Raw genomic sequence first — 19,274 nt, 5'->3', positions numbered from 1 at the left:
CAAAGAGGCACGGAGGATGTAACCGCCCGGGGCACCAATGGCTCGGAAAGTTTGGGGTGGGGAACCAACACCACGCCCTCCTGCATTACAATTGTATCTGCATCTATAGGACCCAGATACAATTGAAATATTCACTAGCACTGGATGGGCAGCGAACATCAGTTCCTTGCCGTGCCATTCAGCGCCTTTCAATGATGCAGCCGGCACAATGACATCCTCGCACGCTGCATCTTTTCTAAGGAGCAGGTCTGGCTATAAGAGGCCTGCGTCACTAGAAGACTGAACAGGAACAGGTGAGTAGATAAAGTTGTTTTTTTTTCAATGAATATTGTGAGTGGCATTATCTATTGAAACAATAATGGAATATTTTAACTGCTACGTCAGCTGACCTTTACACTGGAAAAACAGTGACACCTTGTCTCGCTCGGCAATCTGCAGCAGCCGAACGAGGCAGTCGTACTTCGGTGAAACATATCACAGTGAAAGCACTGTCTGCATTTGTACCTGTGCCAAGCTGACTTTAGCTACAATTTTAACTTACTGTGTGTTTGTCTCCTTTGGACGTTTTACTAGCATATCAATTAAAAGTTATATTTTATTTTATTTAATTTGTCTTTCAGTAGTTGGGAAATTGGGTCCTTTTTGTGCCACAGGCACACCAGTTTTTTTGAAGCATTATCTATTGAGGCACCGTCTACAGGAGGCTCTATGGGGAGCTCTATTTTCAGGGTGCTCTATCTACAGGTGGCTCTATGGGGGCACTATCTACAGGAGTCTCTCTGAGGCAATATCTATGGGGGGCACTATACAGAGGGCTCTATCTACAGGAAGCGCTTTGGGGAGTTCTATCTATAGGGCCACTATCTACAGGGGGCAACTATTTACAGGGGCAGTATGTGGGCCACTGTCTACAGTTGGCTCTATAGGGTGCTTTATCTACAAGGGGAACTGTATGTGTTTGTGGTACTTTATTTTACAGTATGTGACATGATTATATTTATGGGTACAGTGTACGGTGCTATTATATTTAGGGGCAATTTGTGGGGCACCATAAGAATTTGATCTTTGTATATAGGTGCGGAAATCTTTGAAAAGTGAGGAGCCAAACTCTGCAGAAATGGGTTGTGGCGGGAGAAGTCGACATGGAGGTCTGGACCGGATATAGCAGAAAAGAGAAAAAGAACAACGAGAATCTGAGATGTCACCTGTGAGTCACTAAATGTAAATGTTTATTCTCCCTCTGACTGATTAGTACTGTATTCACTGTATGATCTGCAGTGACATGATTGGTGGTATCATTCTTATTTTATAAAAGCAACTCCCAGCATATCCTTACCTTTGTTATGGCCATACTGGAAGCTGTAGTTTTACGCCATACCGACCTATACGGTAGGGGTTAAACTGGACTTGCCAATTATCTCTGTATTGAGCTGTATTTGTGCTGGTGCTGTATAAATGTATGCCGCTTAGTTCTGGTGCTGTAATGTCGGGGTAGGCAGACGGACAGGTGAGCCCTAATCTACCCGCCACTCAGTCCCTGCCTACTTGCACAGTTTGTCCTAGGCGACGGCGTACAACTCGGCGACGATCCCTACGCTCACTATGTGCACAACAAACAAAACAAGACAAGGGAACACAGAAGCAAGGGAAGAAGGGCAGTTGCCCACGGCAACACCGTGAGCAACACAGTAGTGGACGAGCCGAGTAAAACCAGGAGTGTACGAGGTAACAAATGCAGAGCAGGAGAATAGTCAGTTAATCCAGAGTCAATATGAAGCAGAGGTTAATGGTAATAGCAGGAACAGCAGAGCCAGGAAACACAAGAATCACAGGCAAAGGACAAGCAGCAAATGAAGGTATAAATAGACCAAGGGCGGAAGCTAGAGCCGTCTGGCCAGGCTGTGATAGGTTCTCCCACTCCTCAGCCTACCAGCCAGAGTGGTAGCAGATCGAGTCACTCTATCAGACCTAGGATCAGATGCAGACTGATTAACCACGGGCGTCGACACAGAAGCTGTGTCCGGCAGATCCTTTACAGTACCCCCCTTTTATGAGGGGCCACTGGACCCTTCCTAGGTGGACCTGGCTTATTGGGGAACCGAAGATGGAACCTTCTGAGCAATAACCCAGTGTGAAAATCCAGGGCGGGTACCCAAGTCCTCTCCTTAGGCCCGTATCCTCTCCAATGGACCAGGTACTGGAGGGAGCCTTGGACCATCCTGCTGTCCACAATCTTGGCCACCTCGAATTCTACCCCTTCAGGGGTGAGAACAGGGACTGGAGGTTTCCTCGAGGTAGCCAAGGACGGGGAGCAGCGTTTCAGGAGGGAGGCATGAAACACGTCGTATATTTCAAAGGACGGGGGTAACTCCAGCTGGAAGGAGACAGGGTTAAGGACCTCAATGACCTTGTACGGCCCTATATACCGGGGAGCAAATTTTTGGGACGGAACTTTAAGGCGTAAATTTTTTGAAGACAGCCACACCAGATCCCGACCACAAACAAAGGGTTAGTAAAACGTCTTTTATCTGCCTGAGTCTTTTGTATGCTCTGGGACGCCTCAAGGTTCTTCTGAACCTGGGCCCAGACTGTGCACAGTTCCCGATGAACGACATCTACCTCGGGATTGTTGGAACCACCAGGTGAAACGGAGAACGGTGGATTAAACCCAAAATTACAGAAAAAGGGGGAGACCCCTGACGAGTTACTAACCCGGTTATTAAGGGAAAATTCGGCGAGGGGAATGAAGGAGACCCAATCATATTGACAGTCAGAGATAAAACACCTTAAATATTGTTCTAGAGACTGATTAGTCCTCTCAGTTTGACCATTAATTTCAGGATGGAAGGCCGAGGAGAAGGACAGATCAATCTCCAACTTCTTACAGAAAGCTCTCCAAAACAATGAAACAAATTGCACCCCTCTGTCAGAAACAATATTGACAGGAACCCCATGGAGACGCAGGATGTGTTTGACAAACAAGGTAGCTAACGTCTTGGCATTGGGTAGTTTCTTGAGGGGCATAAAGTGGCACATCTTACTGAAGCGGTCTACTACAACTCACACGAACGACTTGCCTTGGGATGGAGGCAGATCGGTGATAAAATCCATGGAGATATGGGTCCAAGGTCTCTGGGGAATGGGCAAAGAACATAGTAAACCCGCTGGTCGGGACCTGGGAGTCTTGGACCTAGCACAAATTTCACAAGCGGCGACGTAGGCCTTAACGTCTTTAGGCAACCCAGGCCACCAATAGGTTCTAGAAATGAGGTGCTTGGTACCCGGGATGCCTGGATGGCCAGATAGTGCAGAGTCATGATTTTCCCTGAGTACCCTTAGCAGGAATTGCAGGGGAACAAACAGCTTGTTCTCAGGAAGGTTCCTGGGAGCTGAACCTTGATCAGCCGCAATTTCGGAGACTAAGTCAGAATCAACAGAGGATATTATTATACCTGGAGGCAAAACACAAGCAGGATCTTCCTCCTCCAAAGGAGGGCTGGCCATGAAACTACGCGACAGTGCATCAGCTTTAATATTTTTAGACCCAGCCCTATAGGTGACCACAAAGTTGAATCTAGTAAAAAAACAACATCCATCGAGCTTGTCTCGGGTTTAGCCTCCGGGCAGATTCTAGGAAAACCAGATTCTTGTGGTCGGTAAGGACGGGAGACGGACAGGTGAGCCCTAATCTACCCGCCACTCAGTCCCTGCCTACTTGCACAGCCTGTCCTAGGCGACGGCGTACAACTGGGCGACGGTCCCTACGCTCACTATGTGCACGACAAACAAAACAAGACAAGGGAACACAGAAGCAAGGGAAGAAGGGCAGTTGCCAACGGCAACACCGTGAGCAACAGAGTAGTGGAAGAGCCGAGTCAAACCAGGAGTGTACGAGGTAACAAATGCAGAGCAGGAGAATAGTCAGTCAAGCCAGGGTCAATATGAAGCAGAGGTTAATGGTAATAGCAGGAACAGCAGAGCCAGGAAACACAAGAATCATAGGCAAAGGACAAGCAGCAAATGAAGTTATAGACCAAGGGCGGGAGCTAGAACCGTCTGGCCAGGCTGTGATAGGTTCTCCCACTCCTCAGCCTACCAGCCTGAGTGGTAGCAGATCGAGTCACTCTATCAGACCTAGGATCAGATGCAGACTGATTAACCACGTGCGTCGACACAGAAACTGTGTCCGGCACATCCTTTACAGTTGCTGTATATATATATATATATATATATATATATATATATACTGCTCCAGAACCAAGCTCAGTACATAAATCCTCCTCCTCTTCCTCTTAACCCCTTCCCGACATTTGACGTATCCATACGGCAAAGTCGGGTAGGGGAAGTATGGAACAGGCTCACGGAGTGAATCTGCTCCATACGATGCCGGTGTCGGCTGTATGTTACAGCCAACACTTTAGAGTAACGAGCGCGATCCCGCTCGTTTAACTTGTTAAATGCTGCGGTCAATACCGACCACAGCATTTAAATCGTTAGAAAGAGGGGGGCCACCCCTGGCTGCCTGGGGGCCTAATGAAGGCCCCCAGGTCAGCCATCTTTGTGCTGCTATTAAGCCCTGCCTCCTGTCAGAATCACGATATACTGCAATACATTAGTATTGCTTTATATCGTGCAAGCGATCCAACGATCTCTGGTTGAAGTCCCCTAGGGGGACTAATAAAAAAAGTAAAAAGGAGTTAAATAAAGGTTTTTTTTATGTAAAAAAAATTAAAAATTAAAAGTAAAAAAAAACCTCTTTTACGATTTTCCCCCTAGACCATAGTAAAAAAAAAATAAAAAAATCTAATTGATATCGCCACATCCGTAAAAGTTTGAACTATTACAATATATCATTATTTAATCCGCACGGTGAATGGCATAAAAAATAAAATTGTAAACGCCAGAATTTCTATTTTTTGCTCACCTAATCTCCTACAAAAAATGAAATAAAAAGTGATCAAAACGTTGCATGTACAGCAAAATGGTATTATTAAAAACGACAGATTATCCCGCAAAATTAGCCCTCATACCACTTAATCGACGGAAAAATAAAAAAAGTTATGGCTCTCGGAATTTGGCGACACAAAATACATTTTCCTTTTTACACATAGGTTTTTACTTGTAAAAGTAGTAAAATATAGAAAAAACTATATATATTTGGTATCACCGTAATCGTATTGACCCACAGAATAATGTTAACATGTTGTTTTAATTGTGCAGTGAATTCCGTAAAAACGACGCGCAAAAAACAATGGAGGAATCGCTGTTTTTTTCATTTTCTACCCCACAAATATTTTTTTCTCATTTCCTAGTACATTATATAGCACAATAAATAGTGCTACGAAAAACTACAACCCTTCCCGCAAAAATCAAGCCCTCATAGGACTATATAGACGAAAAATAAAGAAGTTATAGCTTTTGGAAGGTGGGGAGGAAAAAACAAAAATGAAAATCTGAAAAAGGGCTGCGGCGGGAAGGGGTTAATAATCATTAAAGGGGCTAAAAAAAATGGGCGGTTATATGTCGGTCATATTTCAAATGACCAATGGTCATGCATTTCTACACCAACTTCTACGGTTTCTTTCTGTTTGGCACATCAACGATTGCAACTATTTCTGTTTAAAATAGGTATTAGGGTTGATACTAAATTTCCTAGGTGCCCTGCTAATGTAGTAGACCTTAAGCATATGTTGTGGACATGTCCGGTTTTATCTGCACTGCGGTCTGTGTATAACCTTATTGACACGGTATTTGGATTGCAAGTGCCTATGGTTCCGTTGATTGGCCTTTTGGGACATGTGGCAAATCTCCCAACATACATCATGAAACAGCTTGCAATAGCTAAAATATAATATCAAACACATAAAGGGATAGCTAGACACTGTGTGGAATCTGCTGAGATAGACAACCTAATTGGAGCTCTGAATTGAATAATACTGCTAGAGAGTGGTACCATTTACAAATTTGATAAGCAATGGAAACTGCTGTTGAATTCACCTGGGTTGGGGGTCACCCGACCTTATACACACTAGATCACTACTACTACAACTACATAATTGACAAATCGTTAATGTGTAATGAATGTCAAGAATAATGAACTGGTCACCAGTCAATTGCTATATAATCATGGGAATATACAATATAAATATTGCACTTCATTTTAAGGGTTTCGCTAATGTAGGTCTTACACTATATAGGTTCGGGCCTGTTCGCATCTACATTGGAGGCCCCCGTCACAGATGCGGTCCAAAATGCCAGAAACAATAGAGCAGCATTTATTCCAGTAAAATGACAGACACCATGACGGAAACCTGACCGAACCCATTAAAGTCAATGCATTCCTTCCGGCGCGGATGGTGTCCATCATGTATCGGTACTTCCGGTATTTTCATTGTTGTGATCCTCTGACGGAGCAGAGTAACGGTACACCGATCTCAGATGTGAATAGGAGCTGCAGCTATCGTAGCATAGGCTGGTGGTTCCAGTGATTCAATATAAATGCACATAAGAAAGAACAATATTAGGGAAGCGCTGGCAAAATCCGGAAGTACAAGATGTATTTGAGATATAACATTGCTTTATTTCCAAATGGACAACGCGTTTCGAAATTTAATTTATGGTAACTAAATTGCGTCCATCGTTTTTTTTACTTTAGTTATTTATACAACACAATTATGTTTCTTACATAAAGTTAGGTCATGCGAATTAAAAAACTATATATGTCTCATCCATGAATCTTATCATTTGGCTAAATGAAAATATTGCAATCTGAAACCCTATTAATTTCCACCCAATTAGGTGCATTGTTGCATTCTTCTTGCAACATCCTTTCTCTGTTCAGCTTTATTGTCATAAGCAGAACCAAAATGTGCTCCTTGCCATTGCTCACGCTAGCGTTTTTAGCGTCTGTATGCTGCGTTTCCCAATGAATATAGAAGAAAGGTTCTGTGCCCCTTTGGCTCCTATCTACAATTTCCATCTCTCCTTAGAGGGCTGGGTCAGCTGTGTATACCACGCAACTGATTTGATTCTGCCCCTTCCTCAGAGCAATCATTGTAGTCTCAGCCCCCAAACCCCACCGATATACACTCCTGACATTTCTCTATGGCAAGTCAGAAGTTTAAATAAACACTAAGTACCACTGGTCAGACTATGCAGAAGTAGCACTTGTCCTGCCAAGCTCCTTCTCTAGTGCAGTCCTACTTAATCCATCCAGTGAAAAAAATAAGTTAACCAAAGTCATGTTTTAAAGCCTTCAAGACTGAATTCACATGTCGCGGATTTCTTGCGGATTTTGTTGCAGATTTAATGCAGATCTCACCCTTTTGCATTGCAAAGGATAAAATCCGCAATGAAAATCTTTAACAAATCCGCAACATGTGAACTCTGCTTAAATGATAAAATTGTGTTTGCTTGCAGCCACAACTAGGGGAAGCTTAGGAGCTTTTATACTGAGCTTGCGTACTGCCCCCATAGCTGCCCCCACAGTATAATGCCCCCCATAGCTGCCCCCACACTGTATAATGCCCCCATGGCTGACCACCACAGTATAATGCCCCCATAGCTGCCCCCACAGTATAATGCCCCCCATAGCTGCCCCCACAGTATAATGCCCCTCTAGCTGCCCCACAGTATATTGCCACCCATAGCTGCCCCATATAGTATAATGCCCCCATACAATATAATGCCCCCCATGGCTGCCCCATACACTATAATGAACCATACAGTATAATGCCGCCCATAGCTGCCCCATACAGTATAATGCCCCATACTGTATAATGCCTCCATAGCTACCCCATACTGTATAATGCCCCCATACAGTATAATGCCCCCATATCTGGCGCATACAGTATAATGCCCCCATACAGTATAATGCCCTTCATAGCTGCCACATACAGTATAATGCCCCACAGCTGCCCCATACAGTATAATGCCCCCATAGCTGCCCCGACACAGTAAAATGCCCCCATGGCTGACCACCACAGTATAATGCCCCCATAGCTGCCCCCCACAGTATAATGCCCCCCATAGCTGACCTCACAGTATAATGCCCCCATAGCTGCCCCACAGTATATTGCCACCCATAGCTGCTACATACAGTATAATGCCCAATACAATATAATGCCCCCCATGGCTGCCCCATACACTATAATGCCCCATACAGTATAATGCCCCCCCCCCATAGCTGACCCATACAGTATAATGGCCCCCATACAGTATAAAACAGTATAATGCCCCCATACAGTATAATTCCCTCCATAGCTGCCCCATACAGTAAAATGCCCCCATAGAGTATAATGGCCTCCATAGCTGCCCCATACAGTACAATGCCCCCCATACAGTATAATGCCTCTTTAGCTGCCACATACAGTATAATGCCCCCATAGCTGCCCCATACAGTATAATGCCCCCTATAGCTGTCCCATACAGTTTAATGCCCCCCATATAGTATAATGCCCCTCTTAGCTGTACCATAACGTATAATGCCCCCTCAGTAGCTACCATATGAGCCCCCCTCCGATACCCAGTATAATGCCCCCATATGTATGTACCTAATAGAAAAATAGTAACATAATTACTTAACTATCCCCATTCCGACAACGGGTAGAGGGGATTCTTCTCCTCCTCTGCACTGTGCTGTCAGTGACTCAGTGCAGAAAAGAGCGATGACGTCACTACATCGCGCCTGCCTGCGCCGAGTCGCTAGCGACACAGTGAATGCTGGAGAAAGCCTCCAGCATCTAACCCAACTGAATGTGCGTCCTGCGGACAATATAATGCCCCCCATGGCTGCCCCATACACTATAATGAACCATACTGTATAATGCCCCCCCATAGCTGCCCCATACAGTATAATGCCCCCATACAGTATAATGCCTCCATAGCTGCCCCATATAGTATAATGCCCCTGTGAAAGGAAATATATTTTTCCAAAGTGTTTTATACTTATTATATACCTTATATCCTTATATGTTTGTACAATTTAGTTATATTAGAATGTAGGTGCTATATCTAAACTTTCTGACTCATTTGTTATTGTTATTTTGTTATTGTCTGAATATAAATATCCGTGCTGATAAGAATAAAGTAGAAGCATTTTCATACAGTAACGTGTCTGTGTGTTTTTGCTACTTCGAGCTGCTCGTACTCATAAATTTATTTTTATAAGCTAATTTGGAGCTGGATGGAACTCAAGGCGTAGTGGGATGCTAAATTGCACTCACAGTTTATGGCGCCCGAACATGGACTGCGGCACTAGGACCCAGAGACCACCCGAACAAGGCAGAGGAGACCGGACGGGAACGTGTAGACCAAAAGCTGCAGCATATTGTAAGAAGATTTGATTCTCATATTTTGCTCTGCATCTCCCCGTCTGGCCCCCCTATTTTCGGATGACTAAGGCTCCACCTTAGGGAGTAAGGTATGAAGCCGCAATTCCAGAACCCTGTACTCCCTTAGAAAGTAAGTGCCTGACTTCCATCTCAGTTTGTGTGAAAGAGGAATGGGTAGCGGCATAGACCATGTTACAGGGGGATTGCTTTGTGCACGGATAATTGTTATACTTCTAATCTATGTTGTGTGTGTGTGTGTGTGCGTGTGTGTGTGTGTGTGTGTGTGTGTGTGTTTGTGTGTGTGTGTGTGTGTGTGTGTGTGTTGGAAAGTGCTGCTCAAAGAGGAAACTTAGTTTAGTTTAGTTAGTTTAGTTGCTTGATTTTTGGAGTTGAAAAGAGACCCAGTTTAGTTGCTTGATTTGTGGGGTTGAAAAGAGACCCAGTTTAGTTGTTTGATTTTTGGGGTTGAGAAGAGACCCAGTTTAGTTGTTTGATTTTTGGGGTTGAAAAGAGACCTAGTTTAGTTGCTTGATTTTTGGGGTTGAAAAGAGACCCAGTTTAGCTGCTTGATTTTTGGGGTTGAAAAGAGACCCAGTTTAGTTGTTTGATTTTTGGGGTTGAAAAGAGACCCAGTTTAGTTGTTTGATTTTTGGGGTTGAAAAGAGACCCAGTTTAGTTGTTTGATTTTTGGGGTTGAAAAGAGACCCAGTTTAGTTGCTTGATTTTTGGGGTTGAAAAGAGACCCAGTTTAGTTGCTTGATTTTTGGTGTTGAAAAGAGACCCAGTTTAGTTGCTTGATTTTTGGGGTTGAAAAGAGACCCAGTTTAGTAGTATTAGAAGTTGTTTGCCGGTAGCTGTAGAAAATAGACAGAAAGGGATTGTCTATCAGCAGCCGAAGATTTTGGGGTGAAAGAGACCCAGAATAGTAGAATTAGAAGTTGCTTGCATGAGCGTGCGTGTTCTGTTGGACTTGTCTAAATTTCAGTATAAAATATAAAGAAACCTGGGAGTTTGCTGGTGTGATGGAGAGGTCTGGCTTTGCATCTGTGAATTACAAAAAACCACGGTAGCTAAGGAGCTTATTCTTACACCATTCACACATGTATTGCATAAGCCTCAAAATTTAGCTGCCACTTTATCCAGCAGTGGTATAAAAGATGGATCCAAAAAGGTATGTTGAAACTTTTTGTGTAATGAAAGATTGCAGGTGCGTACGTGATCTTGAAGTGTTGATATGAAACACATGAGAGAATTTTTGCCAGCAATTATATTGTTAACCCCTTAAGGACGCAGCCTAGTTTGGGCCTTAAGGCTCAGAGCCCATTTTTCAAATCTGACATATTTCACTTTATGTGGTAATAACGTCGGAATGCTTAAACCTATCCAAGCGATTCTGAGATTGTTTTCTCGTGACACTTTGGGCTTCATGTTCGTGGTAAAATTTGGTCGATATATTCAGTCTTTATTTGTGAAAAATTGCAAAATTTAGAGAAAATTTACAAAAAATAGCATTTCTCAGAATTTAAATGCATCTGCTTGAAAAACAGACGGTTATACCACCCAAAATAGTTACTAGTTCACATTTCCCATATGTCTACTTTAGATTGGCATCGTTTTTTGAACATTATTTTATTTTTCTTGGACGTTACAAGGTTTAGAACATAAACAGCAATTTCTCATATTCTTAAGAAAATTTCAAAAGCCTTTTTTTGAAGGTGCCAGTTCAGTTCTGAAGTGGATTTGAGGGGCTTATGTATTATAAACCCCCATAAAAAAAACCCATTTTAAAAACTAGACCCCTCAAAGTATTCAAAACAGCATATAGAAAGTTTTTTAACCCTTCAGGCATTTCACAGGAATTAAAGCAAATTGGAAATGAAATTTGCAAATTTCATTTTTTCTGCTGAATTTCAATTTTATTCAATTTTTTTTTAGTAACAGAGAAGGTTTTACCAGAGAAACACTACTAAATATGTATTGTCCAGATTCTGCAGTTTTTAGAAATGTCCCACATGTGGCCCTACTGCGCTCGTGGACTAAAACACAAGCCCTAGAAGCAAAGAAGCACCTAGTGCATTTTGAGGCCTCTTTTTTATTAGAATATATTTTAGGCAGCATGCCAGGTTTGAAGAGGCGTTGAGGTATCAAAACAATGGAAACCCACCAGAAGTGACCCCATTTTGGAAATTACACCCCTCAAGGAATTCATTTATGGTTTTTGTTATCATTTTGACCGCACAGTTTTTTCACAGCACCTATTTGAATTGGGCTGTGAAATGAAAAAAATGATATTTTTTCCAATAAAATGTCATTTTTGATCAAATTTTCTTATTTTCACAGGGAACAACATACCCCATTTTGTTGCCCAATTTGTCCTTAGTGCGGCAATACCCCATTTGTGGTGATAAACTGCCGTTTGGGCCCATGGGAGGGCTCAGAAGGAAAGGAGCGCTATGTGTTTGTTGGAGTCCAGATTTTGCTGGATTGGTTTTCGGGTGCCATGTCGCATTTGCAGAGCCCCAGAGGTATCAAAGCAATGGAAACCCACCAGAAGTGACCCCATTTTGGAAACTACACCCCTCAAGGAATTCATTTATGGTTTTTGTTATCATTTTGACCGCACAGGTTTTTCACAGCACCTATTTGAATTGGGCTGTGAAATGAAAAAAATGATATTTTTTCCAATAAGATGTCATTTTTGATCAAAATTTCTTATTTTCACAAGGAACAACATACCCCATTTTGTTGCCAAATTTGTCCTTAGTGCGGCAATACCCCATTTGTGGTGATAAACTGCCCTTTGGGCCCATGGGAGGGCTCAGAAGGAAAGGACCACCATTTGGCCTACTGGAGCTTTTCTGGTGCTAAGTCATGTGTGCAGAAGCCCCTGAGGTACCAGTACAGTTGAAACCCCCGAGAAGTGACCCCATTTTAAAAACTACACCCCTTAAGACATTCATCTAGAGGTGTAGTGACCATTTTGACCCCACAGGTACTGTGTAAAAGATAATGCGCAGCAGATGGTGCAGTGTGAGATTTGCAATTTTATATATGTATATGCCATTTCAGTGTCCAATATAGTGTGCCCAGCATGCGCCACGGGAGATATACACCCCTTAAATTGTAATGTGGGTTCTCCTGGGTACGACAATACCCTACATGTGGCTGTTATCAGCTGCCTGGGCATACGGCAGGGCTCAGAAGGGAAAGATGAGGGGGGTAAGCTGTGCGGAGTGCATCAGGGTAAATTAAAAATCAAGGGATGTATGATACATTTTAAAACAATCTTTTATACAGAGCCCTGGTTTTTCGGGACACGTGTCACATTGGTATATTGTGTTCTTCCTTATCCCCCTCTTATAGCAGACTCTGCACCTCTTTTGACTCTTTCCCTTTCCACCGGTTTGGGGACCTTCTCCTGGAAAGTGTTGCCCTGGTACGATGCGTGTGGCCTCGCTTCCAGAAGTACTGGGTGCCCCCCCTTCCTGGTCCCTAAAGATTAGATCTTGAAATTCCAGGAAAGTTCCCCTCTGGCCTGCACATCGACGTAGCACATACGCATTGTACAAAGCCATCTGTATGATGTGCCCGGCCAGCTTCTTATACCACACCGCATGGCGCTGTAGGGCTTCAGGACTTGATTTGACAAGTCCATCCCTCCCATGTACCTATTGTAGTCCAGGATGCAGTCTGGTTTGGGGGTGGCCTTTCCTTCATATATCCTAAATATGTAGGTATAGCCTGATGCACTCTCGCACAGCTTATACATCTTCACGCCATACCTTGCCCTCTTACCTGGCAGGTACTGGCGGAATTGAACCCTCCCTTTAAAATGTACCAGGGACTCATCAATAGAAAAACACTTCTCGGGGGTGTATGCTTGGGAAAACCGGGCACTGGAACGGTCTAATAGGGGTCTCCGTTTATACAAACGGTCAAAACTGGGGTCATCTCGGGGTGGGCACGGCTCATTATCAGTATAATGTAAGAAGCGAAGTATTGCCTCATTTTTTTTTTTTTTTAGGTTCCAGTTCATTTCTGAAGTTGCTTTGAGGGGCCCATATATTAGAAACCCCTATCAAACACCCCATTTTAGAAACTAGACCCCTCAAAGTATTCACAACAGCATTTAGAAAGTTTATGAACCCTTTAGGTGTTTCACAGAAATTTAGAGCAAAGTAGAGGTGAAATTTACTCTTTTTATACCATTTTTTTTATAACACAAAAGGATTTATCAGAGAAACACAAATTAATACTTATTGTCCAGATTCTGCAGTTTAGAGAAATATCCCACATGTGGCCCTCGGGCGGTAATGGACTGAAGCCCCGGCCTCCGAAGCAAAGCAGCACCTAGCGGATTTTGAGCCCTCTTTTTTATTAGGCACCATGTCCGGTTTGAAGAGGTCTTGTGGTGCCAAAACATTGGAAACCCCCCAAAAGTGACCCCAATTTGGAAACTAGACCCCTTGAGGAATCCATTGTAGTTTTCATGGGGTGCATGCGGCTTTTTGATCAGTTTTTATTCCATTTTTAGGTGGCGTGGTGACTAAAAAACAGCAATTCTACTATTGTTTTTGTATACTTTTTTTTTTACAGCGTTCACCGTGCGCTATAAATGACATATTCACTTTATTCTGCGTGGCGATACGATTACGGCGATACCAGATGTTTATAGGTTTTTATTATGTCTTATGGCGTTTGCACAATAAAATACGTTTTGTAAACAATCATTCACTTTTTGTGTTACCTTATTCTAAGAGCCATAACGTTTTTATTTTTCAATCAATAAAGCCGTGCGAGGACTTATTTTTTGCGTAACGAACTGTATTTTCCATCAGTACCATTTTTAGGTACATGCGACTTTTTGATCTCTTTTTATTCCATTTTTTGGGAGGTGAAGTGACCAAACAATTGTGGTTGTGGTACGGTTTATTAATTTTTTTTTTTACGGCGTTCACCGTGCGGGATAAATAACAAAATAATTTTGTAGTTCAGGCCGTTACGGACGCGGCGATACCAATTATGTATAGTTTATTTGTTTGTTTATATATTTTTATTAATAATAAAGGACTGATAAGGGAAAAAGTGGGACTTTTACTTTTATTACTTTTAAAACTTTTATTTTCTTATTTTTACACATCTTTTTTTAACTTTTTTTTAACTTTATTACTTTGTCCCACTAGGGGACTTGAGGGCAGGAGGCCCTGATCGCTATTCTAATACACTGCACTACATGCGTAGTGCAGTGTATTAGAACTGTCAGCTACTCACTGACAGCAAGCATAGTGGGTCCTGACGTTGTCAGGACCCACTAGGCTTCCGTCTATGGCATAGCCGGACGCCATTGTTTGGTGTCCGGTTGCCATAGTCACCATCGCCGGCCGCTATCGCGTAGCAGGCCGGCGATGGCAGCTTAACCCCTAAAAAGCCGCGATCTCTATAGAACGCGGCTTTTAAGGGGTTAATCAGCGGGGACACAGCGATCGGTCCCCGCTGTAGGAGCTGTGACAGCTGCTGAACAAGACAGCAGCGTCACAGCTCCTGTATGTGTCGGGAGGACGGCCGAAACGGCCGTTACTCCCGAGACGTACTATTACGGCATGGAGCGCGAACGATACAGCTGCCATGACGTAATAGTACGTCAAGGAGCGGGAAGGGGTTAACCAGAGAAAAATTGTGAGAAGTGTAAGACCTCCCCCTTTGGAATGCAGTGACGTAGCGCATGGCGGAGAAAAGTTGTAACTCACATGTGAAGTATTTGAAATGAAAGGATAGTAGTACCAAAAGTTATACCCCAGCAGTGAGGGGTTTGTAGATGTTTGAAATGAATGTGACCAACTCCTGTTTGATTCAATGGGGGTTTGTAAAGTATGTGAAGGCAAAATAACACACTGTAACCAAAATTTTTGAAGAAGCTGGCAGCCTTAAGATGGAAGTTTGCATGTGATAAATAGAATGGTTTGTGGAATGTTGAGAAAGGGAGTGGAGTGGCCAGGACAAGGCATAAGTTAAAATGACAAAGCAGGTGATTACAAGTGGTTACAAGTAAGTTGATGTGAGAAAGTACAATTTGGAAAAAGGTGTAAATTTTGATAGGAAGAGTGAAGAAAACGGAGCAGCCGGGTACATTGCAGTGATTAATGTGGCTCAGAACGGGGGGAGTGTCATGTGAACGGGTGCGATGTGTGATGTGTGTAATGTAACATGTCTGAAGTTTGAAACTAGTGGCCACAATAAAGCAGATTTATATTGTATGTTCTTATCTTTAACAGCAGTAATGTCTAAAATTCTTAGTGTTTTGTGTATGGGCTTAAAATCCGTAATGGAATGTTTCTTATCTTTGCGCACGCGCTGTCGTCTGTAACTACACCAAGCGAGAAAAATATAACAGCCGGCTGGATCTGTCTATAAAAAGATAAAATTTACACTGCAGATTTATGTGTTATGATATAAGATTTAATGTTGGAATGTTTTGATGTTAATTCAAATGAATTAAAATACAGATATTGTGAGACACAGGGTCTTGAAAATGTATGTGCCCCCACTGTTCCCTATTCTTATATACAGTTTATTTGCAGTAATTAATATTACCAGATATATAATTTTCTGTTTTATTGGATAACTAATTACAATTGTTTTGTTTTTGTTTTCACACATGAGGCACGTGCTATGGTGCTGCCTAAATGTTATTTTGGAAAATGTGAGATGTTTTACAGGTAAATGGTTGCAAGTCATTTGAAAGATAAAATGTATTTTTGTCAGGAGAAAGTCATTTTTGTTCCAGGCTGTTGTGTATTACAGGGGGCCAAACTAGTGCCCCCCAGATAGAGTGCCAGACCTTATTATGTTGAGATATGTAGTTTTGAACACCCTGCTACATTACTGATAAGGTACAATTTTGTTTTGTTTTGTGTTTTATTTTGTTTTGAATTAATGAATTTGGCTCTAGGAGGTCTATAAAATGTGTATTAGACCCCAATGAGTAATCCAGATTAAATGTGTATGAGAGTAACTTACATTTTGAGGTATTTCTGTATAGATGGTTCCAGATCCTTCCAGAACAGTAAATATGGCACTGGGTATGCTGTGCTGTAGTCTCCACCCAATATGAGGTATTGTGTAAAAGACCATCCCCCTCCAGCATATTTACACAGGAGGCAGAGGTGACGTCACTCACAGATGAGTTTTTACAGATTTAGATGGGGAGAAGGAAAAATAAAAAATAATTATTTTTTTTGTCTGAACATTGTTTATTTTATGCCAGATTTCAGTAACATATTTGGTTTGTTTTTGTATTAATCAGGTATTTACAGGACCTGGTGGGTGGGATTTACAAGTGTCCTGGATCATCAGATGAATGTGGAAAAATAAAACTCCACCCTTTTGAAATGTTCTATCTATATGTGACATGGGTTTCCAATGTAAACTTGTAATGTAAAAATATTTGATCATATACAGTATGTACAAGACATGATACGAGGCACAAGGTAAATTATCCAGAAACCACTCTCACCTTCTCATTCATCTCAAGGAGCGGAGCTGGAGGTGCACGCTGAGGCTTGTAACCTGGCAGATGGTAAGACGGCCGACATTTACACTGACTCTAGGTACGCTTTTGCAGAACAATTTTGGGCCCATTGGTAGTAGGAACTTTATTGGATCATCGGGTAAGCCAATTGAGAGAGCAAAAGAAGACAGACCTGACAACAGACAGACCTGACAACAAGAGTATGTGCGGCCAGGTGTCAGTAAATTGGCTTGTCCCTGGATACAATAATGCCACCGCTAGGTTTGTAGCAGCCGCATGATGTGCGCACGGCATGACATAGGTAAAACAGCAAAGGTACCTGTGAAAAGAGCAGCCCGGCCAGATTACCCATCCCAGCGACTGCAGAACATACAACTACCCGAGGTAGAAGTGTATGACAATGTGCTCGTGTGTGTAGACCTGTTCTCAGGGTGGTCTGAAGCCCGGCCTGTATCTTCCCCACTGCAGAACTTGTGTGTAGTGACAGGGGAATAGTGTTCTCCAAAATATTGAACTGATGTTTGTACAATGATAAGATATCAGCAGTTCTCCAGAAGTTATCCCAAAGTTAGTTTGTTTAATAACTGTATTCAAGAAGTAAAAACTGCGGTTACGTTTTATGTAAAGTTCTAGACCAGCGTGCCTCAGTATTGGACTATTGGAGGCGTTAGATAAAAAGGTACAGCAGTGGTATATTCCCGTTTGAAAACACCTTCATGTATATGGATTTTTATTTATTTATTTTTTGTTGTTGTTGGAAAGGAAAATTTTAGAGCAGAAAATTATGTGCAGTATATATATATATATATATATATATATATATATATATATATATATAATGAGAAAAAGAGTAAAGCAGCACAGCAACAGCAGTGGGTGCAGGCCTCCTAGGTTGAGGCTAGGAACCCTTGTTAATGAAATCCAAAAAAATGAAGAGGCAGCACTCCAAGGAAATTGGTGAAAAAAAGTGGTGTGAAATTGATTTTTAAAAGCTAATTTGGAGCTGGATAGAACTCAAGGCATAGTGGGATGCTAAATTGCACTCACACCCCCATACAGTATAATGCCTCCATAGCTGCCCCATACAGTATAATGCCCCCATACAGAGCGATGACGTCACTACATTGCGCCTGCCTGCGCCGAGCCGCTCCCGGCACAGTGAATGCTGGAGAAAGCCACCAGCATCTAACCCAACTGAATGTGCGTCCTGCGGATGCAGATTCAGTTGGAAGCAGGACCAGCATGGTCAGCTTAGGGGCCCGCCAGTGTATAGAAAGACATCTTTATAAATGAATCAGCACAAAATGTTGGACCTATTAATATTAAAAAAAAAAAAATGTGTTCAAAGGTGTTCACTGCTAGAGATTCTCTTTAAACTCGCCATACACATTAATTTTTGTTGGTTTGTGTTTTAACCCGTTAGTGACCGGCCCATAGTGTTTCTACGTCGGTCACTAACGGGCCTTATTCCGATGCAATAGACTTTTTACGTCGCTGCATCAGAATAAGTAAACAGAGCAGGGAGCTGTCAAATCTCCCTGCTCTCAGCTGCCAGAGGTAGCTGAGGGCTGGGGGCGTCCCTGCTCTAACGTGTGAGATCGATATTAGTATCGATCTCACCCGTTTAACCCCTCAGATGCGGAGCTCAATAGCATGCACCGCATCTGAGTGGTTTTGGAGAGGGGGAGGGAGCTCCCTCTCATCCCACCGACACCCGGCGATAAGATCGCCGAGTATCTGTGTCTCCAATGGCAGCCGGGGGCCAAATAAAGGCCCCCATGCCTGCCTGTAGTGAATGCCTCCTAAGTCATGCCGGAGGCATGACCAAGCAGATGCCTGTCCGTTTTAAACGGACAGGCAGTAATACACTGCAATACAAAAGTATTGCGTGTATTATAATAGCGATCGGAGAATCGCATATTAAAGTCCCCTAGTGGGACTAGTAAAAAAGTAAAAAAAAGTTTAATAAAGTTAATTTATAAAAAAGTGAAAAAAAAAAATGAAAAACCCACTTTTCCCCTTACAAACTGCTTCAATATTAAAAAAAACAAAATAAAGTTAAAAACGTACGCATATTTGGTATCGCCGCGTCCGTAACGACCCCGACTATAAATCTATTACATTATTTAACCCGCACAGTGAACACCGAAAAAATGAAATAAAAAAACTATGGAAAATTGCTGTGAATCCGGACTAAAAAAAATTTGATAAAAAGTGATCAAGAAAGTCGCATCTACTCCAAAATGGTACCAATAAAAACTACAAGTCTTCCCACAAAAAAAGCCCTCATACAACTGCATCGGCGGAACAATAAAAAAGTTATGGCTCTTCAAATATGGAGACACAAAAACAAATAATTTTGAAAAAAAAGCGTTTTTACGGTGTAAAAGTAGTAAAACATACAAAAACTATAC

Source organism: Rhinoderma darwinii, chromosome 3 (assembly GCF_050947455.1).
Source record: "Rhinoderma darwinii isolate aRhiDar2 chromosome 3, aRhiDar2.hap1, whole genome shotgun sequence".
Taxonomy (NCBI): Eukaryota; Metazoa; Chordata; class Amphibia; order Anura; family Rhinodermatidae; genus Rhinoderma; species Rhinoderma darwinii.
This window is presented reverse-complemented; position numbering follows the sequence as displayed.